At 36.9% G+C, this 27639-nt stretch overlaps 1 protein-coding gene and 1 pseudogene across 13 annotated transcripts in view; both read left to right on the forward strand.

The window, feature by feature from the left end:
* The window catches only part of WDFY3 (WD repeat and FYVE domain containing 3), a 309189-nt gene that overhangs the window by 74049 nt on the left and 207501 nt on the right, over positions 1–27639 (forward strand). The window lies entirely within an intron of this gene.
* Positions 15388–15488, forward strand: LOC123573759 (U6 spliceosomal RNA; annotated as a pseudogene).

The raw sequence follows: 27639 nt of genomic DNA on the forward strand, positions 1-27639 counted from the left end.
CAGCATGATTTATAATCCTTTGGGTATATCCCCAGTAACGGGATGGCTGGGTCAAATGATATTTCTAGTTCTAGATCCTTGAGGAATCACCACACTGTTTTCCACAATGGTTGAACTAGTTTACAGTCCCACCAACAGTGTAAAAGTGTTTCTATTTCTGCACATGCTCTCCAGCACCTGTTGTTTCCTGACTTTTTAATGATTGCCATTCTAACTGGTGTGAGATGGTATCTCATTGTGGTTTTGATTTGCATTTCTCTGATGGCCAGTGATGATGAGCATTTTTTCATGTGTCTGTTGACTGTATGAATGTCTTCTTTTGAGAAGTATCTGTTCATATCCTTTGCCCACTTTTTGATGGGGTTGTTTTTTTCTTGTAAATTTGATTGAGTTCTTTATAGGTTCTGGATATTAGCCCTTTGTCAGATGAGTAGATTGCAAATATTTTCTCCCACTCTGTAGGTTGCCTGTTCACTAAGATGGTAGTTTCTTTTGCTGTGCAGAAGCTCTTTAGTTTAATGAGATCCCATTTGTCAGTTTTGGCTTTTGTTGCCATTGTTTTGGTGTTTTAGACATGAAGTCCTTGCCCATGTCATGCCCTTGCCCATGCCTATGTCCTTGCCCATGCCTATGTAGTTTCTTTTGCTGTGCAGAAGCTCTTTAGTTTAATTAGATCCCATTTGTCAATTTTGGCTTTTGTTGCCGTTGCTTTTGGTGTTTTAGACATGAAGTCCTTGCCCATGCCTATGTCCTGAATGGTATTTTCTAGATTTTCTTTTAGGGTTTTTATGGTTTTAGGTCTAACATTTAAGTCTCTAATCCATCTTGAATTAATTTTCGTATAAGGAGTTAGGAAAGGATCCAGTTTCAGCTTTCTACTTATGGCTAGCCAATTTTCCCAGCACCATTTATTAAATAGGGAATCCTTTCCCCATTTCTTGTTTTTGTCAGGTTTGTTAAAGATCAGATGGCTGTAGATGTGTGGTATTATTTCTGAGGGCTCTGTTCTGTTCCATTGGTCTATAGCTCTGTTTTGGTACCAGTACTATGCTGTTTTGGTTACTGTAGCCTTGTAGTATAGTTTGAAGTTAGGTAGCGTGATGCCTCCAGCTTTGTTCTTTTGGCTTAGGATTGTCTTGGCAATGCGGGGTCTTTTGTGGTTCCATATGAACTTTGAAGCAGTTTTTTCTAATTCTGTGAAGAAAGTCATTGGTAGCTTAATGAGGATGGCATTGAATCTGTAAATTACCTTGGGCAGTATGGCCATTTTCACAATATTGATTCTTCCTATCCATGAGCATGGTATGTTCTTCCATTTGTTTGTGTCCTCTTTGATTTCACTGAGCAGTGGTTTGTAGTTCTCCTTGAAGAGGTCCTTTACATCCCTTATAAGTTGGATTCCTAGGTATTTTATTCTCTTTGAAGCTATTGTGAATGGGAGTTCATTCATGATTTGGTTCTGTGTTTGTCTGTTACTGGTGTATAAGAATGCTTGTGATTTTTGCACATTAATTTTGTATCCTGAGACTTTGCTGAAGTTGCTTATCAGCTTAAGGAGATTTTGGGCTGAGACAGTGGGGTTTTCTAAATATACAATCATGTCATCTGCAAAGAGGGACAATTTGACTTCTTCTTTTCCTAACTGAATACCCTTGATTTCTTTCTCTTGCCTGATTGCCCTAGCCAGAACTTCCAACACTATGTTGAATAGGAGTGGTGAGAGAGGGCATCCCTGTCTTGTGCCAGTTTTCAAAGGGAATGCTTCCAGTTTTTGCCCATTCAGTATGATATTGGCTGTGGGTTTGTCATAAATAGCTCTTATGATTTTGAGATACGTTCCATCAATACCGAATTTATGGAGAACTTTTAGCATGAAGAGCTGTTGAATTTTGTCAAAGGCCTTTTCTGCATCTATTGAGATAATCATGTGGTTTTTGTCTTTGGTTCTGTTTATATGCTGGATTACATTTATTGATTTGCGTATGTTGAACCAGCCTTTCATCCCAGTGATGAAAGCCACTTGATCATGGTGGATAAGTTTTTTGATGTGGTGCTGGATTCGGTTTGCCAGTATTTTATGAAGGATTCTTGCATCGATGTTCATCAGGGATATTGGTCTAAAATTATCTTTTTTTGTTGTATCTCTGTCTGGCTTTGATATCAGGATGATGTTGGCCTCGTAAAATGAGTTAGGGAGGATTCCCTGTTTTTCTATTGATTGGAATAGTTTTAGAAGGAATAGTACCAGCTCCTCCTTGTACCTCTGGTAGAATTCGACTGTGAATCCATCTGGTCCTGGACTTTTTTTGGTTGGTAGGCTATTAATTATTGCCTCAATTTCAGAGCCTGCTGTTGGTCTATTCAGGGATTCAACTTCTTCCTGGTTTAGTCTTGGGAGAGTGTAAGGGTCCAGGAAATTATCCATTTCTTCTAGGTTTTCAAGTTTATTTGTGTAGAGGTGTTTATAGTATTCTCTGATGGTAGTTTGTATTTCTGTGGGGTCGGTGGTGATATCCCCTTTATCATTTTTTATTGCATCTATTTGATTCTTCTCTCTTTTCTTCTTTATTAGTCCTGCTAGTGGTCTATCAGTTTTGTTGATCTTTTCAAAAAATCAGCTCCTGGATTCATTGATTTTTTTTGAAAAGTTTTTTGTGTCTCTATTTCCTTCAGTTCTGCTCTGATCTTAGTTATTTCTTGCCTTCTGCTAGCTTTTGAATGTGTTTGCTCTTGCTTCTCTAGTTCTTTTAATTGTGATGCTAGGGTGTCAATTTTAGATCTTTCCTACTTTCTCTTGTGGGCATTTAATGCTATAAATTTCCCTCTACACACTGCTTTAAATGTGTCCCAGGTTTTCTGGTATGTTGTAGCTTTTTTCTCATTGGTTTCAAAGAATATCTTTATTTCTGCCTTCATTTTGTTATGTACCCAGTAGTCATTCAGGAGCAGGTTGTTCAGTTTCTATGTAGTTGAGCGGTTTTGATTGAGTTTCTTAGTCCTGAGTTCTAGTTTGATTGCACTGTGGTATGAGAGACAGTTTGTTGTAATTTCTGTTCTTTTACATTTGCTGAGGAGTGCTTTACTTCCAACTATGTGGTCAAATTTGGAATACATGTGATGTGGTGCTGAGAAGAATGTATATTCTGTTGATTTGGGGTGGAGAGTTCTGTAGATGTCTATTAGGTGCGCTTGGTGCAGAGTTGAGTTCAATTCCTGGATATCCTTGTTACTTTCTGTCTCGTTGATCTGTCTGATGTTGACAGTGGGGTGTTGAAGTCTCCCATTATTATTGTATGGGAGTCTAAGTCTCTTTGTAAGTCTCTAAGGACTTGCTTTATGTATCTGGGTGCTCCTGTATTGGGTGCATATATATTTAGGATAGTTAGCTCTTCCTGATGAATTCATCCCTTTACCATTATGTAATGGCCTTCTTTGCCTCTTTTGATCTTTGATGGTTTAAAGTCTGTTTTATCAGAGAGTAGGATTGCAACCCCTGCTTTTTTTTTGTTTTCCATTTGCTTGGTAGATCTTCCTCCATCCCTATATTTTGAGCCTGTGTGTGTCTCTGCATGTGAGATGGGTCTCCTGAATACAGGAAACTGATGGGTCTTGACTCTTTATCCAATTTGCCAATCTGTGTCTTTTAATTGGACCATATAGTCCATTTACATTTAAGGTTAATATTGTTATGTGTGAACTTGATCCTCTCATTATGATATTAATTGGTTATTTTGCTTGCTAGTTGATGCAGTTTCTTCCTAGCATCGATGGACTTTACATTTTGACATGTTTTTGCAATGGCTTGTACCGGTTGTTCCTTTCCATGTTTAGTGCTTCCTTCAGGGTCTCTTGTAGGGCAGGTCTGGTGGTGACAAAATCTCTAAGCATTTGCTTGTCTGTAAAGGATTTTATTTCTCCTTCACTTATGAAACTTAGTTTGGCTGGATATGAAATTCTGGGTTGAAAATTCTTTAAGAATGTTGAATATTGGCCCCCACTCTCTTCTGGCTTGGAGAGTTTCTGCTGAGAGATCTGCTGTTAGTCTGATGGGCTTTCCTTTGTGTGTAACCCGACCTTTCTCTCTGGCTGCCCTTAATATTTTTTCCTTCATTTCAACTTTGGTGAATCTGGCAATTATGTGTCTTGGAGTTGCTCTTCTCGAGGAGTAGCTTTGTGGTGTTCTCTGTATTTCCTGAATTTGAATGTTGACCTGCCTTACTAGGTTGGGCAAGTTCTCCTGGATGATATCCTGCAGAGTGTTTTCCAACTTGGTTCCATTTTCCCTGTCATTTTCAGGCACAGCAGTCAGATGTAGATTTGGTCTTTTCACATAATCCCATATTTCTTGGAGGCTCTGTTCATTTCCTTTTCCTCTTTTTTCTCTAGACTTCTTGCTTCATTTCATTCATTTGATCTTCAGTCACTGATACGCTTTCTTCCAGATGATCGAGTCACTTACTGAAGCTTGTGCATTTGTCACATAGTTCTCATGTTATGGTTTTCATCTCTATCAGTTCTTTTAAGGACTTCTCTACATTGGTTATTCTAGTTAGCCATTCGTCAAATCTTTTTTCAAGATTTTTAGTTTCTTTGCACTGGTTATGTAGTTCCTCCTTTAGCTCTGAGAAATTTGATCGACTGAAGCCTTCTTCTCTCGACTCGTCAAAGTCATTCTCCGTCCAGATTTGTTCCGTTGCTGGTGATAAGCTGCGTTCCTTTGGAGGGGTAGATGCACTCTGATTTTTTGAATTTCCAGCTTTTCTGCACTGCTTTTTCCCCATCTTTGTGGTTTTATCTGCCTTTGGTGTTTGATGATGGTGACGTACTGATGGGATTTTGGTGTGGGTGTCTTTTCTGTTGGTTTGTTTTCCTTCTAACAATCAGGACCTTCAGCTGTAGGTCTGTTGGAGTTTGCTTGACGTCCACTCCAGACCTGTTTGCCTGGGTATCAGCAGCGGAGGCTGCAGAAGATAGAATATTGCTGAACAGTGAGTGTTGCTGTCTGATTCTTGCTCTAGAAGCTTTGTCTCAGGGGTGTACCCCGCTGTGTGAGGTGTGAAGTGTTGGTCTGCACCTAGTAGGTGATGTCTCCCCGTTAGGCTACTCAGGGGTCAGGGACCCACTTGAGCAGGCAGTGTGTCCATTCTCAGATGTCAACCTCCATGCTGGGAGATCCACTGCTCTCTTCAAAGCTGTCAGACGGGGGCATTTACCTCTGCGGAGGTTTCTGCTGCTTTTTGTTTAGCTATGCCCTGTCCCCAGAGGAGGAGTCTACAGAGGCAGGCTCGCCTCTTTGAGCTGTGGTGGGCTCCACCCAATTCGAGCTTCCTGATGGCTTTGTTTACCTACTTAAGCCTCAGCAATAGCGGGCGCCCCTCCTCCAGCCTCGCTGCTGCCTTGCTGTTAGATCTCAGACTGCTGTGCCAGCAATGAGGGAGGCTCCTTGGGCGTGGGACCCTCCGTGCCAAGTGTGGGATATAATCTCCTGGTGTGCCATATGCTAAGACCCTTGGTAAAGCACAGTATTAGGGTGGGAGTTACCTGATTTTCCAGGTGTTGTGTGTCTCAATTTCTTTTTGCTAGGAAAGAGAATTCTCTTCCCCCTTGCGCTTCCTAGGTGAGGCAATGCCTCGCTCTGTTTCAACTCTCACTGGTCGGGCTGCACCAGCGGACCAGCACCAATTGTCCGACACGACCCAGTGAGATGAACCCAGTACCTCAGTTGAAAATGCAGAAGTCACCCATCTTCTGTGTCACTCACACTGGGAGCTGGAGGCTGTTTCTGTTCCTATTCGGCCATCTTAGGCACGCCCGGTCTCTTATCTCTTGACCTCATGATCTGTCCACCTCGGCCTCCCAAAGTGCTAGGATTACAGGCATGAGCCACCGTGCCCGGCCTCTTTCACCCTTTTCACCATGTTCCAATTTGTCTCTTTTTATCTTTCGCACTAATTCTTATTCCTTCAATTTATTTCCAGCTTAATTAATGGCACTACTGTTGTTCATATCACCCAACCTGGAATTCTGAGTCCTCTTGATCTCTTTTTCCTTTGATCCTGAAGGATATCTACTTCCTAGATTGTTACCCCTGTGTCAGTGGCATTACTTGTAATCTCTCATACCGCTGTGCCTCACCCTTACCTCCACTGGCTCTGCCTTTATGGCTGAAAGCATCATTAAGATACATCTATCCCACATATCACACTATATTTAGAAATATTTTCTCAACATACATAACCCTCCTACTTAACAGTTTATTGTTAGTCTAAGATGTAAGGCCTTTTAGGCTCTTCCTGTGACTGGCTTTTCTTCGCGAGCTTCATCTCCAGCTTTTCTCCACATTCACCCTTCGTTCCAACTATGCAGAACTACTTGGCCAACCCAGCAGCGTATCTTGGGCTTTCTTGTCTGTGTACACAGTTTATTTGCTGGAAATAAGTTCTAGTCCATTGTCAGCTGAATGAACTTCTCTTCAATTTCTAAGGCTTAGTTCAGATGTCACTTTCTCTATTGATAGTTAACTGCCTTTTCCCTGTGTTCTCCATAGCACTTTGTTTCTTTATTTATTATTCATTGTAATACTTATCACATTGCTTCTATTATATTTTTTCACTTAACCATGAGCCCCTACAGGGTAGCATGTGATTGATTTATCTTTCCATCACTAGTTTCTAGCATAGTACTTGCATGTAAAAAGTGTTATTAAATGAATAAGAAAGTAAATGTTAACATATACAATTTTTGAACTCTGAGCTTATAATCATGTGAGGTCACTAATTCAGTGTTTTTAAAGTTTAGTAAAAGCTAACCTGAGTTTTACATTTCTGAGGAAAGAGTTTAATAAGTTACTTTTTAGTAACTTATTAATCAAGTATGAGAAAAATGTTCACTTACTTGAAAAAGCTGACTTTTTTTTTTTTTTTTTTTTTTTTTTTTTGAGACTGAGTCTTGCTCTGTTGCCCAGCCTGAAGTGCGGTGGTGCAATCTTGGCTCACTGCAACCTCCTCCCCCCAGGTTCAAGTGATTCTCATGTTTTAACCTCCTGAATAACTGGGATTACAGGCGTGTGCCACCACAACTGGCTAATTTTTTTTTTTTTTTTTTTTCAGACTGAGTCTCACTTTGTCACCCAGGCTGGAGTGCAGTGATGCGATCTGGGCTCACTGCATCCTCTGCCTCCTGGGTTGAAGCAATTCTCGTGTCTCAGCCTCCTGAGTAGCTGGGAATACAGGCGTGTGCCCCATGCCTGGCTAATTTTTGTATTTTTAGTAGAGACAGGGTTTCATTATGTGGGCCAGACTGGTCTTGAACTCCTGACCTCAGGCGATCCGCCCGCCTTGACCTCCCAGAGTGCTAGGAATACAGGGGTGAGGCACTGCACCCAGCCTAATTTTTAGTAGAATTGGGGTTTCACCATGTTGGCCAGGATGGTCTCGAACTCCTCACCTCAAGTGATCTGCCCACCTCAGCCTCCCAAAGTGCGGAGATTACAGGTGTGAGCCCCTGCACCTGGCCAAGAGCTGGGTTTTTAAACAGTGCTGTTAGATGATTCAGAATACTTTTCATGCAAATCACTTATACATAAGTACATGACAATTGGACTGTTATTTAAAGTAGAAAACAGAGTAAGCTTTTATCAGCATAACCACAGTTTTATGTTCTCGAAAGTAATAATGCTGTATTTATTTAACATATATTGTTTTGATATTTTGCTTATTCTCTCTTCATTGCATATCCATTTGAATGTGGACATTTATTTGCCTTTTGTTATTCCTTAGTTTGGATGTAAGGATCATGGTAGAAATTTGCTATAGTTTCCAAGTTTATGTTCCGTATAGAGTCTTTAATATACATTTAAAGTTGATGCTGTGCTAAATTATTATTATTTTTTTAATTACTTTTGTTTTTTTTTGAGATGAAGTCTTGCTCTGTCACCCAGGGTGGAGTGCAGTGATGCAGCCTCGGCTCACTGCAACGTCCACTTCCCAGGTTCAAGCAATTCTCTGCCTCAGCCTCCTGAGTAGCTGGGATTACAGGCGCTTGCCACCACACCTGGCTAATGTGTGTGTGTGTGTGTGTGTGTGTGTGTGTGTTTTTAGTAGAGATGGGGTTTCACCATCTTGGCCATTCTGGTCTTGAACTCTTGACCTTGCGATCTGCCTGCCTCGGCCTCCCAAAGTGCTGGAATTACAGGCTTGAGCCACCGTAGCTGGCCTATTTTTTAAACAATAGTTGTAAGTCTATAGATGTTGGTGGTCTAGAATTTCTCAGATTTTCAAATAGGAAAATCTAGAAATTGAAATAAAAAATAGAGATTTAGAAATGTAAGTTCTCTAGGTGTACCTACTCTAAATTTATCAACAGTAGGTGAGGAAAAGGATTTCATTCAAAATGACCAAGTAAAAGCATTTGTATTCTATTCTTCTTCCTAATGTTAACTGAATATAACAAAAATAATAAAGAATAAGGAAGAAATCTTTTAACTTAAGTGAAATGAGGAGAAAACAGTAATCCCAAGCCTCAGATCATGAGAAGAGCTGCCAAACATTGTGAACATTGAAGCAAATTGAGAAGTGTGCAAATATCTACAGATTTTAAACACAGCAGAGCTCTCACATGGTAGGTAGTGAGGGGACTACAAAGTCTCAGGCAAGGCAAAGCTGCAGGGAAAGACACAGATGTACCTTTTTTTTTTTTTTTTTTTTGCAGAAAAGAGTGGCAAGAAGCAGCATAGTAGAGGAGGTAGTATATAGAGCCATCTCCTTGGTCTCAGTTGGTGGAAAGCAGCTGAAGAGTAGTAAATACTGAATCACAATGCAGACATATGAGAGCTTAACACTCTCCCCTTCTCTAATTCTGCTCCCCAACCCTACTGGCTTCATTACAGTTCTTCAGCCATGTGAAGCACAATCTTACTTCAAGCCTTTCGGTTTTAATTGTTCCTTAGCCTGGAATTTTATTCCCCTTGAAATTCTTAGGGATTGCTCCCTCATTCATTCAGGTTTCTGTTCTGGTGTGAATCCCTCAGAGAAACGTTCCTTGACCATGCAGACTGAAACAGCAACCCTAGGAACATTATATTTTCAAAGCTCACTGAATTTTTTTCATAACCATCAGACATAATTGATTTCTTTGTTTATTTTTTTCTCTCTCTCATGAGAATCTAAACTCCAAAAGGACACAGAACTTTAGCAGGCTTCTGTTCTTCCTCTACATTCTTAGCATCTAAAACATTGCCGGACACATAGTGGTTGCTTAATAAATATTTGTTGAATAAATTATTCAGCAAACAGTAGACAACACAGAGTTCCTGTGCCCAGTATAAACTGGGAGATCTATATGAGAGGCTTAAGAGACATTATCAGCCAATAGCAATAAGTGGTCTTTATTTTGAACCTGATTCATATAAAATATAAAAATCAACTATGACATTTATGAGATTTTGAACTCATCAAATATTGGATATTTGATATTAACAAAATGATGGTTACTAGTTTTAGTGACCTTTAAAATACTTTTTAACAAGTATTTTAAACCCTTCAATATACTTTAAAAAGTATTTAGTAATACCTTTTTTTAGAGTCCTTTTTTTTGGAGATTCTTATACACATGCGCACGCGCACACACACACACTTTATAACAGATTATATAATGCCTGAATTTTGATTCAAAATAAGTTTAAATTTCTGACTGTTAAAGAATAACTTAAAAAATATATATATGTAATAGAGGATGTTGATTGTAATGCTACATTTAGATCCCATGAATACATTCCAAAGCCTGATATATTATTTTATTTAAAACTGTCAATGCTTATAATGCCATCCTTTGTAACTCTTTAAACTCAGGTTGAAATATCAACCTAAAAATAGTAAAGATTCTGACTTATGTGAGGGATTGCATACAAAAAAAATTTGAAGGCCATTTTTCTAAATTACCTTTAGATAGTTTCTGTTTCCAGGGTTATTCTCTGCTGTACCTTCCAGGAAAGATTAGTTGTACTGTTATTGATGTGAACTGAAGGTCTGTCCCAATTTGACTTTTTAATGCCTGGAGAGAAATGAATGTAGTGCTCAAAGATTGTGCAGTTGCCACTTAAAATACTCTAGAGCCATCATAGACTTTAGAGATGCATTTATGCTTCCCTAAAAACAAAAAGTAGAGTTTCCATAAGCAAAATGTCTAGTGAGTTCTCCTGTTTTCTGCTTTTTCATTCTGTAATCTAATGCAGGTTCCCTAATCACTGAAAGGAGGTGAACAGTTTTTCTTCCCCATTATATAATTTTATATTATATAATGGTGGTTCATACATAATAAATACTTTCAAATTATTAATTAGGCTTTTCTTATGTTTATCATGGTGTTCTGCGGAATCTGTAGATTCTTCTGGATTAGGTGATTTATGTGCCTAGTTTGAAATAAATTTCAATTAAATAGTGTATTCTTAAAATGACATTCTGTTGTGTATAGTTTTTTAGTTGTAAAGTAACATTTTTAATGCATTAAAATTAATTTGTAAATGAATATTTCATGGTGTACACCTGAAAGATAATAAGGGTTTTTTTTTTTTTTTGGTTGAAAATAAAAAGTGCTTATGTATGTGTGGCACTATGAGTCAGTCAGGATTTAGTTGCAGAGAATAGAATCTGTTCTAGCAGTTTACGCAGGAAAATACTTATTACATGGCATTAGTGGCTTACAAAATCATGGAGGAGAGGAAAGGGCAGACAAAACAGATTTTGGACTCATGGTTAAATTTAAAAACATCTCCCAGTGGTATACCTCAACACTGGTTTCTAAGGGAGCTGCGGCTGTCGGTGTGGATCAGGAGACTGTTGTAGGGTGGCAAACTATGGCCTTCAGGCAAAATCTGGCCTATCACCTGCTTGTCTATGTCTTACAGACTAAGAATGGTTGTTATATTTTTAAATATTTGAAAAAATCAAAGGAAAAATAATGTTTTATGACACTTAAAAATTAATAAATTCACAATGGGCACAGTGGTGGGCACCTGTAGTGTAGTCTTGGCTACTTGGGAGGCCAAGGTGGGAGGAGAATTGCTTTAGGCCAGGCATTTGAGAATATCCTGGACAACATAGCAAAATACTTTCTCAAATTAAAAATGAAAAAAATGTGAAATTCAAATGTCAGCGTTTATTTGAACACAGCAATACATGCTCACTTACCTATTATATATGGCTGCTTTCACACTACAGTGGCAGTGTTAAGTAGTTGTAACAAAAACCGCATAGCAAAATATTTTGTATCTGACCCTTAACTGAGAAAGTTCTCAACCCCTGCTCTAGAACACATAGTTCAGTGCCATTGCAAAAAGCTGCCTCTACTGCTGCTTGCTCCCGTCATACTATAACTATTATGACCAGGCAAATAGATGTGACATGCACTGCCTCCCAGCAGCCAGCAGGATAATTACTGGGTACTGGGATCTCTGTCCAACACTTCAGCTAAAAAATGTATGTATATCATGGACAGTGTGGTCTCTGCTTCACTTCTCCTTTTCAAAGCTTAGGCAAGGCCATGTGCGGTGGCTCATGCCTGTAATCCCAGCACTTTGGGAGGCCAAGGCAGGTGGATATCTTGAGCTCAAGAGTTCAAGACCAGCCTGGGCAACAGAGCAAAACTCTGTCTCTGCAAAAAATACAAAAATTAGCTGGACATGGTGATATGCACCTGTAGTACCACCTACTCAGGAGACTGAGGCAGGATGATTGCCTGAGTCTGGAAGGTTGAGGATGAAGTGAGCCATGGTCGTGTCACTGTACTCCAGTGCGAGTTACAGTGAGACACTATTTGGAAAAAAAAAAGCTGGGGCAAGTAAGTTTGATTGGCTGAACCTAAATTGCAATGAGAACCTATTTGCAAAGGAGTCTGTGTAAACCTTGCTTACTTTGTTTTATAGCCTCTGTAATATGTGAAAGCCCATTACAGGAGCAAGGTATGATGGATCTTGAGCTGCAGTCCCTACCACATTTATCATATACTGGCTGTAAGAATGTGGAACATACTCTTTGTTTATTAAAATGATTAATTTTTTTTCTTAATTCCAATTCAAAGTCATTGGTTGGTTTTGCAGTAACCAATGCCAATCATGTCATAACTAAACATTGATTGCCTTCCATGTGGTAGTCATATCACATGTATTCTGACTGTCTTTTCTTACAGCATTGTAAAGCCAGTATCATACTCATCTCCATTTACTATTAAGGAAAATGTAGCTTAGGGTAGTTTGATTTACTTTTCCTGAGGTCACATACATAGTGAATGGAGGAACAGAATTTGAAATTCGTATCTGCCTGACTCCAGAACTTTTTTACTGCCAGCTATTCTTGCTAGTCTATTGCTTGTCCCTGTAATGCAGCATTTTTGTGAATCAAACCAGAATTTTTTTAATCACATATTGAGGTTGTTTAAACATTGTTTCTTAGTTTCATTGCCTTTACAGAAATTTCAATCTGTCTTTATTTCTTCTTCGGTAAAAGGAAACTAATCAATTTTGTATTCTGTTTTTGCATAATGATTCATAGTTTAATGCAAAAGGTCTCTGCGAATGTGTAATATCATGCACAAAATATATTGCTTAGACAAAAGACTGTAGACATTTTAGTATTGATAATATTATGCATTTCTGTTTTATGAGGAATACATGTATAAGCTTCAAGCACAATATTCACTGGAGGGAATAAAAATTTGCTCTTAGCACCCTGACAAGGAATAGAGACATTGCTTTTAAAGTAGTAGAATATGATAAATCAGGCCAATCAGGTAAGGAATCAGGGATACACTTTCTGTGAGAATATTTTGGTGAAAAAATATTTTTACTTTACATCATTAGTCACAATATCTGAACTTTTTGAAGTAGTCTAAGTATTTTCAAGGCAAGGCCTTTGGGGAAAAAATAAAAGTATAAAATCAGTGTTTACAGAGGAAAAGAGAAGTAAAGAAGAGAAGAAAAGAAGATAAAAATATTAGCTGCTGAAGCACTAGTGTGGCCTAAGCACAGTGCTGATGTACTGACAAATTTATAACAACCAGTTAGCCAGGAAAAAAAAAAAGCCCCAATTTTTAGTGTTTGCTGATTGCTGTGGTGCAAATATTCTTACTTTGGCTAGTCCCAAGCTATTTGTAGTTTGACAGCTGGATGTCCAAAATTTCTGAAAACTTAGCCATCGGCTCTCATGAGCTGGTACAAGCTGGATCTAACACACCACTATTTAGTTTAGCTTCAGCAGAAGGTAAGAACAGTAGACGAAGGCAGAAATATTTTGCATTTACATTTTAGCGGATATGCAAGATTATGGAACCTGTCTTTTTTAAATCAAAAGTCACAATATGGAAGTATATTATTTTATTCACAGAAGAATAAGGTTAATAGTTAAGTACTCGTGATATTGGAGTTTTTTTCTAAGGTTATTATCTCATTTTCTCATTAATAAAAGAATTGCTCAGAACTCATTAAATGACATAATACATTGCTGTGTTTAATTGCTAATAGTCACAATCATAGTTTACTATAATCTGGAACTTCTGGGCTTAAACAGTCCTCTCACCTTGGCCTTCCAAAGTGCTGGGATTACAGGCACGAGCCACCATGACTACCTCAACAGTAATTTTTTATTTGTATTTGCCTTTGGCAGATTCTGCCAAGAAATTATTTCCTTAATATTATGAATATTATACTGTATTTAACATTGAGGCATTGTGTTATGATTATGGCTGATTTGAATTAAAGATAGTGGGAGCTCCTCACAGGAAAAGAAAATGTAGTTTCATGTAGGTAACATTTCCCCTGTGTGTCAGATGTATCTAGAGATACTAAGAATTCTTTGCCAAGATGCTGCTCGTGAGTCATATTTCTTGTCACCAGTCTGGTTACACCCTTGGTGGAAGATACACAAAGTAAACATGGGTTTTGTGGTTTTTTTTTTTTTTTTTTTTAAGTTATTCGGGACAAAAATACTTGATCATTTTGTCCAAATGTTTTAAGGAAGAACAAATAGTACTATCTTTAGTAGGAACAACTAGAAAATAAAATTGCCATTGCTTTCATAAGTAAAGTTACTTCCTAAAGACAAAGAGCTTCCACTTAATAAAGGAGTACTGGATTTGGAGTTACATGTCTTGAATTCAAATTTTAGCTAATGCTAGTTGTTGGATCTTTTTGGCAAGCTGCTTAAACTCTGAGCTTCCATTTTTTAAATGTGTAAAGTAGGCATACCATTTTGTGGTAGGAAATAAATGAATAAATTTTTGTGAAAATACCTAGTGTTGTACTTGGCTATGAATCTTAAGGCTTTATTTCCTGGACAAAAACTGAAATAGAGGCAGGAAATGAGAGTTCCTTAGGGATTAACTCCAGCCTGGGCTACTAATTACTGATGCTGTCCCTTTAGACTTAAAATGATTCAAGGAAAGAATGGCTAGTGTTTTCCACTTGGAAATACTGATTACAAGCCAATGGGCAGTAACTGAGCTGCAAAAACCTGATTGGCTAGAATGGTCTTAGGATAGGCCAGTGAAATTCATTTATTTTCTTCTGTAATTGACGATCTTTTAAAAATGTGCTTTCTTTCCTAACACTCTTCTTCCCCACAGCCCTACCTCCCTGAAGCTAGATTAGGTTTCCCTGATGTACTTTACTCTTCCTGTGTTTCCCTAGTACATGCTTTGCCTTTATCATCCTTCCTAATCTTTGCTACCACCCAGCCTCTAAACTCCACGAGGTCAGATATCATGTCGATCTTAAATGAATTGTCATTTCCTGGCACATGGTGTAAATGTCACATATTCCAGGTTGTTGATATGTACCACTGTATCCCAAGCACCTACTCAGCATAATGGTTAATGTTTTATAAATTATTCATGATTCAGAATATTAAAGTGATCATTCTTTACCATAATTTTCATCATATATTCATAGGAAGACTGAGAGATTATGCCAAAGTTGTGATGACTCCAAAATACTAATAGGAAATTGCTGTCTTTTTATTAAAGGCATATCTAGGGTATTGAACACTACCAGAACCGTGTTGGTATTCCCAGCGTGACTTTTTTGTTGTTGGAGACCATGGGTAGGTTTGTCTGAAGACTAGAAGAAACTCAGATTTATTTTGCTATTAAAAGTTGTGCATTTGATTTAATATCTAATGTCTATTGAAAAACCAGTTCCCTCCCTCCCTCCCTTCCTTCTTTCCTTCCTCCCTTCTCTAAATATTCCTACAAATACGTATATTTTTCTTGTTACTTGCTGAGCAGATGAAATTTATTTTAAGGATTTGTGTGTGTGTGTGTCAGAGGGTTAAAAGGAACAAAATGGCTGTGTTGATAAATAGCTAAGAATCACTTTAGAAAAAAGTACATGTATCTGATTTAAACATGGTTCAGTCGTGCTCACATTAGCAGCACAGAGAAGATTAACATGGCTACTGCACAAGGATGACGTGCAAATTTGTGAAGCATTCCATTAAAGAAAAAAAAAAAGAAGAGGAAATAAATAAATGTGGTTCAATTGAGACTAACTTAAGAAATGAATTGGTTGGTATATAAGTATTTAATTTCAGTTGTTAATGTAAATATATTTTTATATAAAACAGTGATTTTTAGGGTTAGTTGAGCTAAATTCAGAAGTATTGCAAAGTAATTATTTTCTTTAAAGAGCTATTAATTTAATGAAGGACAGGCACAACCATTCTAAAGTAGTTAATGTTGTCTTTTGTTAACATGTGTCCTTGTAAAATATTTGCTTTCTGTCCATGTATTTTTAATTTCCAAAAGTTACATTGTAATGTATTTCATCTTATTTTTTAATTTTTTTAACCCATCACTATGTTTCTAAGATGTGTCCAACTTAAATGGATCTGAAATATATACTTTTAAATAACTATATATAGTTGTGTATCAACTTTGGTTTGCCTATTCTTTTGCTCAGTGATGGACCTCTTAAATAGCTTCCAAAAAATTCCTGCCAATGAGAGAATTTCTTCAGAATGTAGATATAGAAGAGGAATGCAAGATTCCAAGTGATGCAAAATTACTGTTTAGATCCAGTTCATTTTCTCACTAGTCATGTATGTAGTTTCTGTCCACATGTCTAAGGACACAGCATTTTCCAGCTTTCTGATTGTTACTAATCTATTACGTGCAAAGTGGCATTTTCTTTCAATGTGCATTTCTCTGAATACTAATTAAATTTAAACACCTCTATGTTTGATGACCTTCCAGATTGCTTGTTCATATTTTTTGCCTTTTTTTTTCAGTGGGATTGCTGTGTTTTTCTTTTTCTTTCTTTCTTTTTTTTTTTTTTTTTGGTATTATTTGTAAATTCTATATTCTAATTCTTATCAGTTTTAGATATTTTAAATACCTTCTATTGTGTTCTCTCTTTTTTTGTTGGTTTACAGTGTTCCTTTCCAAGCCAAAATATTTAATTTTGAAGTAATTACATTCATCATTTTATTTTTATATATGATAAGTGATTTTGAATTTATCCTTTTAGAGTTCTTGATTCATAAGAATATGCACATATATGTGTGTGTGTATATATATATATATATATATATATATATATATATATATATATTTGCCGGGCTTGGTGACTCACTCCTGTAATCCCAGCACTTTGGGAGGCCAAGGCGGGTGAATCACTTGAGGTCAGGAGTTCGAGACCAGCCTGGCCAACATGGTGGAACCCCATCTCTACAAAAACACACAAAAAATTAGCCAGGCATGGTGGTGCATGTCTGTAATCCCAGCTACTCAGGAGGCTGAGACAGGAGAGTTGCTTGAACCCAGGAGATGGAGGTTGCAGTGAGCCGAGATCATGGAATTGCATTCCAGCCTGGGTGACACAGTAAGACTTCATCACAAACAACAACAACAACAACAAAGAATATGTATATTCTTCTGTTAGCTTTATAGTTTACCTTTCATATTTGGATCTTTAATCCATTTTGAGCCCACCTCTGTATGTGGCTTTAGGGAGGGGTCTAGTTTAATTGTGTTCTAAAATTAGTGAGTTAGTTTCTCAGTGCCATCTACGTGATTGTTATATACCCTTTTCTGTGACAACTATCACATGTTTGGTTCTGATTAGATATATGGATCTCCCTCTGAGATTTCTCACCCCTACCTTGGTCAGTTTGTTCTTACATCATTCTGCCACTGATTTTATTACCATGGTTTGGTAGAAGATTATTTTCAAAGTCTAAAAATTATATAGTTTAATTTTCAAGTTTCATGATCATTGTTACCTGTTGTGTTTCCTAAGTACATTTAAATTATGCTTAACACTCTTAACTAGTAACCATTATGATCCTTGAGATATATGTATTATAAATTCTTGATCAGTTTCTTTAATTATAATTAAATGTCATTTCTTCAGGGTCTCTTTTTTCCCCACGTTATTTAAATGTTAGAGTTTGCTTTTCAGGAGACATCTGGATTTGAAATTAAATGAGTTGTTATCTTGTCTAAAGTCTGAGAGTATAAGTGTATGTATACTTTAAGTGTATATTAAATGGTATGAAAATTTTTAAATCAGTCAAAAATTAAAAGCAAGTGAATATTTTTTTAAAAACCTAGATCAATAGTAAGTTTCACGTTAGAAATAGGTTGCTTTTAAAAACAAGTCCAAATATTTTAAGTAATCAACATTGGTGTAGCTCTCAATATTTTTGAATGACTTAGTGTATGTTCTACTAGGAACATAAATATATGCATAAACCCAAATCAACTAAATGTCTTGGAGTGACTCAGTTTTGACCATAGAATGGCTTTGTTTTGTGTAATTTCACAAAGAAAGAAAAACTAAAAAGTAATCTATAGCTTTTTGAGTCCCAAATCTTTGCATTCTTTGTTCCCTACCTGAAAAATATTCTCAACTCAAATTGTAATTTTTAGCATGTAATTTTGAGACACCACATACATGTATATTTTATTTCAATCATTAAATAGAATGTTATGTCTGCTTCTTAGGGGTAGTTTGGTCTTTATATGAAACATTTATTTCATGTAGTTTGTATTTTCTGTTTAAGCCACTGAATTCAAAAGCCTAGGTATTAGAAATAGAATAAGTAGATTAGGAACTTAACCTCCAAATGTTAAACCTCCTAGCAAATATTTCAACTGGAGGATTTCAGTTGTAGTCTTTCCCTTTTCCCAGCTCCTTTAGGTGTTAATTGTAAAATGTAAAAGGAGACAAGTAAAATGAAAGTAACAGCTAGGTATGCTTGATCCTTCAGTAATGATATAAAAGGCATTACTTTTTTAGATTGTTCTTCAAAATAATGAGAGTTAGGTCTTATTAGGGAATGTTATAAAAATAAATAAGCCTAGGAAATAGTTCCTCACTGCCAGAGGGGTTTTGTGCCAGTTTATTCAAGGTAGTGTTTTATATTTTATTACATTGCATCCCTTCTAAGAAGATGATGAGACTTACCGAGAAAAAAATGTGGTAAACTGATTTACACTTTGCAGAATTATTCACTTTAGTTACTTATTTCCCCAGAAATTAGAGAAGCCACATATTTCAAATATTGTCACTGTTTCAGATAGATATACACAATATATTAAATAGCTAACTGATTTAAGAATAACATTTCTCTTCTGATTTTTCCCCAAAGGCATTTTTTAAAATAGGCTACATGTGATCAGCAGTGAAATGATGTAATTAAGACATGCCTATTGGTAGTAATCATTCTTACGTTTTGATATGGTGGAAGGACAGAGACATGTAGTTTTTTGCTCTCCTTTTCATCTACCCCTCCACTCTTCAACTCCTTTAGTGAGAATGTATCCCCCAGTCATGAGAATATAAATGCAGTTTTATATTTCATTTGTAGGCTAACGCAAAAATTATAAGGGAGGCCAGGCGTGGTGGCTCATGCCCATAATCCCAGCACTTTGGGAGGCTGAGGTGGGAGGATCACTCTACCCCAGAGTTTGTCACTAACCTGGGCAAGATAGTGAGACCCCAACTCTACAAAAACTGAAAAAAATGAGTACCAGCTACTCAGGAGGCTGAGGTGGGAGGATCACTTGAGCCTAGGATGTCAAGGCTTCAGTGAGCTCTGATGATCAGTGAGCTCTGATCATGCCATGCACACCATCCTGGGTGACAGAGTGACACTGTGTCTCAAAAAAAAAATTAAAAATTGTAAGGGAAACAATAATACTCTGATTAACAAAGGGTATAAATCTAATAACAAGTAATTTTTGTGTCCCTGATAGTCACATTACTGTCACCTTTTATTTTAAAGTATGTTTAAGAATTTCATAAGTTTCCTAATCTTTTTCATGTGTATATCCCTAAAAAGTGAATAAAGAGCAGATTATATATACACATAATTTAAAATAATTTGAATAGAAGAATTTGTGGAGAAGATAAGTTAGGTGTGTCAGAGGAAGATTCTCTGCCTCATTCTATCCATCCATTTATCCATCCATTCATTAAGCATCTTCAGTGTGTCAGGTGCTCTGCCAATTACTAAAAGTTGAATATAAAGAAACAGATTACTGACCTCACATCAGATTCATCTTCAAGGAGTGGTAGTGGAGCTGTGCACTTTTTGGAGATACTCTCCACAAATCCTAACATGCTTTTATTATACCTGTGGTATGTCGAGGAATAGCCTCAAATGGGACCAAACTAGAATATTGACTGTTGACTGAGAGCCTTGATGTGGATACTCAGTGCTTGTTTTTCTAGGTGATGAGGATTATATGTGAATTTGGGATGAGCGGATATGAGATGATGGCACAGGTGTAACAGGCATTCTTACAGAGAGCAAAGAGCTGTCAAAAGGCATGACTTCAAGTCCCATTCATACTACTTACTAACAATGTTTTGAATATTGCATGAGATAATGTTTCTCATGTCCTTATATTCGAGTATAAATACTACCATACAAATGTACATAGTTTAAAACAGAAACAGATAAATAGATCTTAATAATTTTTTTTTTTTTTTTTTTTTTTTTTGAGACAGGGTCTTGCTCTGTCACCCAGGCTGGATTACAGTGGTGCAATCTCGGCTCACTGCATCCTCCACGCACCCCTTGGGCTCAAGCGATCCTTTTACCTCAACCTGGGACTTCAGACGTACATCATGCCTGGCTATTTTTTTGTATTTTGAGTGGAGATGGGATCTTGCCATGTTTCCCAGGCTGGTCTCGAATTCCTGAGCTCAAGCCATCAGCCTGCCTCACCCTCTCAAAGTGTTGGGATTACAGGCGTGAGCCACTGCACCTAGCTTAACAATCTTTTTTTTTTTTTTTTTTTTTTTTTTTGTGATTGTAAAGATCATATTCTAATTAGAGGCCAATTAGGCTGTTTCCTGGAAAACAAAGACATTTGAATTCAGCCCTCAAAATAAAAGGAATGTAATTTGACAAACTGAGAAAAAGATTTGGTGAAAAGAAGAGTATTTTCCTAAGATAAGGCTGTCTTTCTTGCAAAGTACTTTCAGAAGTAACTGTATTGCTTTATTTGTTTATCTTAATGGTATATTTGAGGTGAAGCAAGGGTAGTACTTTTTTTATTTTTTAGATTTAAGAAAATAATTCACAGGGAGATATGTTATTTGCTCTCAGATAACCACAAATGATTCTCATGTTCCCATGCAGTCTGTGAATGAAGAGAATAATACACAGATTGAAATAGAGGGATTAAAATGAAAGTACATAATGTAATATTTAGCAATTGATGTATATGTATGGTAAAAAATTACAAATCTTGAACAAGGCTATTAAATACAAATCTTGAATAAGGCTAAATTGAAAAATATCAGTTGAGTGTATACATGACAAACAATTGAAGAAGCTCAGTAAGACTTACCATCAGGCCGGGCACAGTGGATCATACCTGTAATCCCAGCACACTGGGAGGCCAGGGAGGGCGGATCACTTAAGGTCAGGAGTTCAAGACCAGCCTGGGTAACATAGAGAAACCCCATCTGTACTAAAAAGAAAAATAGAAAAAATTAGCTGGGCATGGTGGTGCATGCCTGTAACCCCAGCCACTGGAGAGGCTCAGGCAGGAGAATTGCTTGAACCCAGGAGGCAGAGGTTGCGGTGAACCAAGATCCTGCCACTGCACGCTAGCCTGAGACTCTGTCTCCAAAAATATATTTATATATGGTTCCTTATTGACAAACACTTTAATTATTTTCAGATTTTTACAATTTAATCGATGTTGCTTATGGACATTACTTTATACATCTCCTTCTACATATATGTGAGTTTCTCTAGGGTATATACCTAAGTGGAATTGCTGATTCGTGTGATCTGTATATGGTCAATTTTACTAGATAATTCCAACCAGATAATGCCCATCCATAAACACTGTTGCCTAAAATTTATAACTCATTTGTTCATATCTTTACTAATTTGATATTGTCACATTTGATTTTTGATATACAATAGTATATTGATATCCTATTGATCTTGTAACAAATCATCATGTTCTTAGTGACTTGAAATAATACAATTATTATTTATTTTTATTTCATTTGTAGACTAATGCAAAAATTATAAAGGAGGCCAGGTGTGGTGACTCATGCCCATAATCCCAGCACATTACTGGCTCATGGCCCACATTACTGGCTCATGGCCATATCACTCCCAACCTCTGCTTCCTGGTCACATCTTCTCTCTCCTGACTCCTTCTTTGTGATTATATCAGGCTTGCTCAAAGAATACAGAATAATCTCCCCATTGCAAGGCCCTTTACGTAATCACATTTGCAATGTCCTTTTGGCCACATAATGTAAGATACAGGTTCTAGAGATTAGGATGTAGTAGAGACGTCTTTAGGGGCCATTATTCTGCCTAACACAAATGTTAATTTGTTGTTATGTTAATTTGCATTTCATTTATGACTAATGAGGTTGTGTAGCTTTTCATATTCTTGTGGCCATTCATGTTTCCTTTTCTGTGAAATGCCTATTTGTCTTTTGTCCATTTTTCTATTGGGTTGTTTGCATTTCATTGACTTGAAGGCATTCTTTACACATTTTGAATGTAATGCTTTTTTGTTCATTATGGATGTTGCAAATATTTCTCTCCTAATTTCTAGCTTATGTTTACTTTTTAAAATTTTGATGTACAGAAGTTAATTTTGATGAGGTCGATTGTGTGTGTGTGTGTGTGTGTGTGTATGCGTAATTTTTGTTTTGTTTCATTTTAAGACATTTCTTCCTTAACCTGAGGTTGTATTTTCCAACATTTTCTTCTAAACATTTTTAAAGTTTTACTTTTCAAAGTAATGTCTTCAGTTGCTGTGGTGACAAGAACATAGGGAATATAAGCTGCTGAAAGTAGAGCTAGTCATGGCTGGAACAGAGAGAAATTCAAGTGGGTTGGAGTGAGTTGATAAATATTTCTTTGAATCAGTGGTCAAGTTACTACTATATAGCTGTGTCCACATTGCTTGAAGATTAAGTACAGTCATGAACTACCTATGATAGTTCATTTTCTACTGCATGCAGTAGAAAAATCTGTCATTTCAAACAAAGACCATCTGGGAGAAGCTTCAAGGGTTTGAAATTGCATGGTGTGTCCACGGAGCAGCAGATAGGTGATGTGGTATGAGCATGGAATGAGGGGAGGGTTAGGGCAGAAGATACAGCTTCAAAATTAGGGACACACCAGATTTTGAGCAGTCTTTTTATACCTTTTTATACCTTGCAAAGGTTTTGTCTCTAGCCCATTGCAGCCATTTTTGTCACTTTTAGGGAAAGTTGTACTCCGATGTGTTTGAAATTTTAGAAAAATGAATATAGCCACATTATTGGCAGAGTAAAACTGGAGTCAGCATTCCCTTAGTTCCTTATATACAGTAGACACTTAAGGAATTAAATTTCAGCAATTGCTATTGTAGTTGGGGATGCAAACACAGAGTGTGCAGTGCAGCCTTTTGATTATTAGTGGTGAATTTTCAATCTTTTAAATGGATTTGATACTTAGTAACAGACAGAAGATATTTTGAGGAAGTTTTGAAACTAAAGCATATGAGTACACTGGGAAATTCCATTTCTGGTAACACATGATATATGATGATACTGATTTTTAGATGTAGCTTACACAATGCTCTTAAAGCATTTTGTAGAGAGGAATTTTTTAAAGCATTTCAAACCATGTCAACATCATTATGTATACATAGCTTTCCAACATAACTAATTCAAAGAGCAAAATTCATTTGGATGTGTAAATTTTGATATTTTGTGAATATAAAATAACTCACAATAAAACTCCTCATCCTAATTAATCAATAGTATAATCTGTGAAGAAGCAAACATCTATTTTACCATTATTATTTTTGTTGATGTCATTACTTTATTCATATTTTTTTCATTTGTGAGGTTTTACCAATGTAATTCTGCACAATGTTTTGCATTTGTCATTTTCCTTTCATCACTTTCAGGTCTTAACATATATTCCAGCCCCATGCAGTCATAATTTGTTATGATACTAATGAGCTGTTTTCCTCTTTGAGATGTTCCTTGTTCTCAGTATGTTGATGCATGAATTTCCAGCAGAGGATTCTGGCTTATTGCCTTTTGTTTTGTCATCATCTGTTTACCACCCAAACCCAACTCTCTATTAGTAATTTTTTTCCTTCTGCCCTTGCCTTCTCTTAAATAGTTCTTATTTTCTGAATTTATATCAGTTTTAACTGAACATGTTTTAAAAAGTACCTATGGGGTACCCAACGATCTTAACAAAAATGGTCATTTTTGTTAGCTATATAATTGATTTTAAACCATAAAAAACAAAGTTGTCTTCTAAGTTTTCTTGTTTTAAAATAAACAGATAAGAAATTTAAAGAAAAAATTTGCCCCTTTGGCCTATTTTAAATCACCTTAACTAATCCTTGAGCTGCCTCTAAATCATTTATCTTCTAAACTCTTATTCAGCACCATTTACTCATTTATGAATCTTTCTTTTGTCTGTTTCTTATTTGTCAAGTACTATGTCAGGTATTCAGGAAAAAGTTGAGTAGGATATGACCTTTGCCTTCCATAATCTTACATTGTCTGGTGTTGAAAAAGACAATCAAAACAACAGTTACATGATGTGATAAATGCTATGATAAAGATGTACACAAGATGCTATGGGAACCAAGAATGGGAGGCATCTATCAAACTGGGAGATTCAGGAATGCTTTCAGCCAGGCACAGTGACTCACACCTTTAATTCCAACTCTTTGGGAAGCCGAGGTAGAAGGATCACTTGAGGCCTGGAATTGGATACCAGCCTGGGCAACATAGTGAGACCTCATCTCTATAAAAAATAAAACAATTAACTGGGAGTCTGAGTAAGAGGATGGTTTGAGCCCAGGAGATGGAGGCTGCAATAAGTCCTGATCATGCAACTGCACTCCAGCCTGGGCAACAAAACGAGAAAAACAACAACAAAAGAAAGCTGGAAAGATTCTTAGAAGAGGGACAGTTGAGCTGAGATTTAAAGGGTGATTCATAATCATCTGGATGTAGAAGCTCCAGAGGCGGAGAGCTCCCAGGAGAGGGCTCAGGGTGTGTGCAGGCAGAGCAAGAAGGCCTGCAGTAGACTGCTCTGCTTAAAGTACAATAGTGGGGCATGAAGAAGGTCAGGCCTATGCAGTGACTAGATAATAAAGAGCCTTAAAATTTGTACTTTTGAGAATCACTCATACATATATTCCTTCAATTCTACTGTGTACCAGATACTTAGCTATGTGTTAAAGGATTTGGAGAGCAGAGCCTTCTTTCAAGGAATTTATAGTTTGATGCAAGATATTGATAATTTAATAGCATGAAATTTATTTAAGCAAGTTGGTATCTTTTCAATTTAGAACAAATGATTAATGATTAATGTAATTTTTTATCAGGAGATATGTAAGATGTCCTACAAAAGCTTTCTTTAGGATGAGGACTAGGATACATAAATTGTAAGTTTAAGCATGTTTTTTATGTTGTAATATGTAAGATTTTGTGAGGAATAGTAAAATACACACCCAGAACTCAGAATATCTGAACAGAAAATCTAGTGCTGTCACTTACCAGGTATATAACTCTATGTTAGTTTTGTGGGTTTTTTTTTAACATGTAATCATTCACCAACCACTTACTATGAACTAAGGATACAAACTTATATAAGATTTGGTTTTCATTATTGAGAAAATTATTGCTAATGGGAATAATCATTTACTGGTAAATGTACATTACAGTAGAATAACAGTAATAATAGCTGTCTCTTACTGAGCACTTGTGCCAAATACTAATCTAAGTGCTTTCCATGTAATAAATTACCTACTTTGTACAAATAACACTATGAGTTAGGTTCTGATAATTATTCTTTTTTTCCAGATGAGAAATCTTACACACAGAACGTATCTGACTTGAGGTTAAACAGTTAGTAAGTGATACAATTAATTGGGAAGCCTGTGTAACTAATATGTTATACTGTCTCTCTTAATGATGAATATTCTGTAACAGACTACAGTCATGCAGTGCATAATAATATGTTAGTCAACAACAGACTACATATACGATGGTGTTCCCAGAGACTATAATGAAGCTGGAAAAATTCTTGTCACCTAGTGATGTCATAAGTGTTGTAATACCATAGCACAAAGCACAACTCACATGTTCGTTGTGATGCTGGTGTAAAAAAGCCTTCTGTGCTGCCAGTTGTATGAAAGTATAGCACATACAATTATGTATAGTAATAACACATGTATATAAATCATGTAATACATAATAAATTACCATGTTACTCGTTTATGTAGTTACTATACTATACTTTTCATTATTATTTTAGAGTATACTCTCACTTATAAAAAGAAAATTAACTGTAAGACAGATTCAGGCAGGTCCTTCAGGAGGTACTCAGAAGAAGGCATTGTTATCATAGGAGATAACAGCTCCATATGGGTTATTGTCTCTGAAGACCTTCCAGTGAGACAAGATGTGGAGGAGGAAGACAGTGATCTTGATAATCTTGGCCCTGTGCAAGCCTTGGCTAATGTGTGTGTTTGTGTCTTTTTTAACAAAACTGTTTTAAAAGTTAGAAGAAAATTGAAATATAAAAATGCTCATAGAGTGATATAAAGAAAGAAAGTATTTTTGTACCACTGTACAATGTGTTTGTGTTTTAAGCTACTTGTTATTCTAAAAAAGTCCAAAAGTTTTTTAAAAATTTGAAAGTTTGAAATTTCATAGTTTCAGTAAGCTGAAGTTAATGTATTATTGAAGAAAGAAAAATATTTGTTATAAATTTAGTGTAACCTCAGTGTACAGTGTTTATAAAGTCTATGATATATTCAGATGTCCTAGGCCTTCACATTTATTCACCACTTACTCACTGACTCACCCAGAGCAACTGCAGTGTTGCAAGCTCCATTCGTAACAAGTGGCCTCTGCAGGTATACCATTTTTTATCTTTCTATGGTATTTTTATTGTATGTTTTCTGTGTGTGTGTTTGTGGGTTTTTTTGTTTTTGTTTTTTTGAGGCAGAGTCTTGCTCGGTAGCCCAGGCTGGAGTGCAGTGGCACAATCTCGGCTCACTGCAACTTCCACCTCCCGGGTTCAAGCAGTTCTCCTGCCTGAGACCCCGAGTAGCTGGGACTACAGGCAAGTGCCACCATGCCTGGCTAATTTTTGTATTTTTAGTAGAAATGGGATTTCAGCATGTTGGCCAGGCTGGTCTCAAACTCCTGACCCCATGATCTGCCCGCCTCGGACTCCCAAAGTGCTGGAGTTACAGGCCATTTTCTGTGTTTAGATAGACAAATACCATTGTGTTACAGTTGCCTATAGTATTCAGTACAGCAACATGCTGTACAGGTTTGTACCTAGGAGCAATAGGCTATACCGTATAGTCTAGGTTTGTAGTAGGCTGTACCATCTAGGTTTGTGTACGTACACTTTCTGATGTTTGCACAAGGACAAAATCGCCTAACAGTGCACTTCTCAGAGCGTATCCCTGTCGTTAAGCAATGCATGACTTTGTAACTAAAGTTTCATGGTAGGCTAAAAGCTGAACAACAAACTCTGCCTGGAGATTTGGGGAAGACTTCTCTGAGAAGGTGACCTTAGAGCTGAATTTTAGGCTACTTGGAAAAGCAGAGGATGGGCGGCATCGGTAGCAGAGAAAACAATATACATAATACATAGAGGACTGAAAGGGCCTAACAGTCTGGGAGATACTTTCAGTGTGGCAGAATTTAGAGTGAAAGAGGTGGCTTACTGGTAAATGATGCTGAAAATTGTATTTTAATTTATTCTTAGACAATAAGGAATCAACAGAGGTTTTAAATCAGAAAAGTGGTATGATACCTGCTTTGTGGTTTTGTTTTTGTTTTTGTTTGTTTGTTTGTTTATTTTTGAGACAGAGTCTTGCTCTGTCAGCCAGGCTAGAGTGCATTGGCACAATGTTGGCTCACTGAAACCTCTGCCTCCTGGGCTTAAGCAATTCCCCTGCCTCAGCCTCCCCAGTAGCTGGGATTACAGGTGTGTGCTGCCACGCCCAGCTAATTTTTATATTTTTAGTAGAGGCAGGGTTTCACCATGTTGGCCAGGCTGGTCTCGAACTCCTGACCCCAGGTGATCCGCCTGCTTCGGCCTCCCAAAGTGCTGGGTTTAC

The sequence above is a fragment of the Macaca fascicularis genome, chromosome 5 (assembly GCF_037993035.2).
Source record: "Macaca fascicularis isolate 582-1 chromosome 5, T2T-MFA8v1.1".
Classification (NCBI taxonomy): Eukaryota; Metazoa; Chordata; class Mammalia; order Primates; family Cercopithecidae; genus Macaca; species Macaca fascicularis.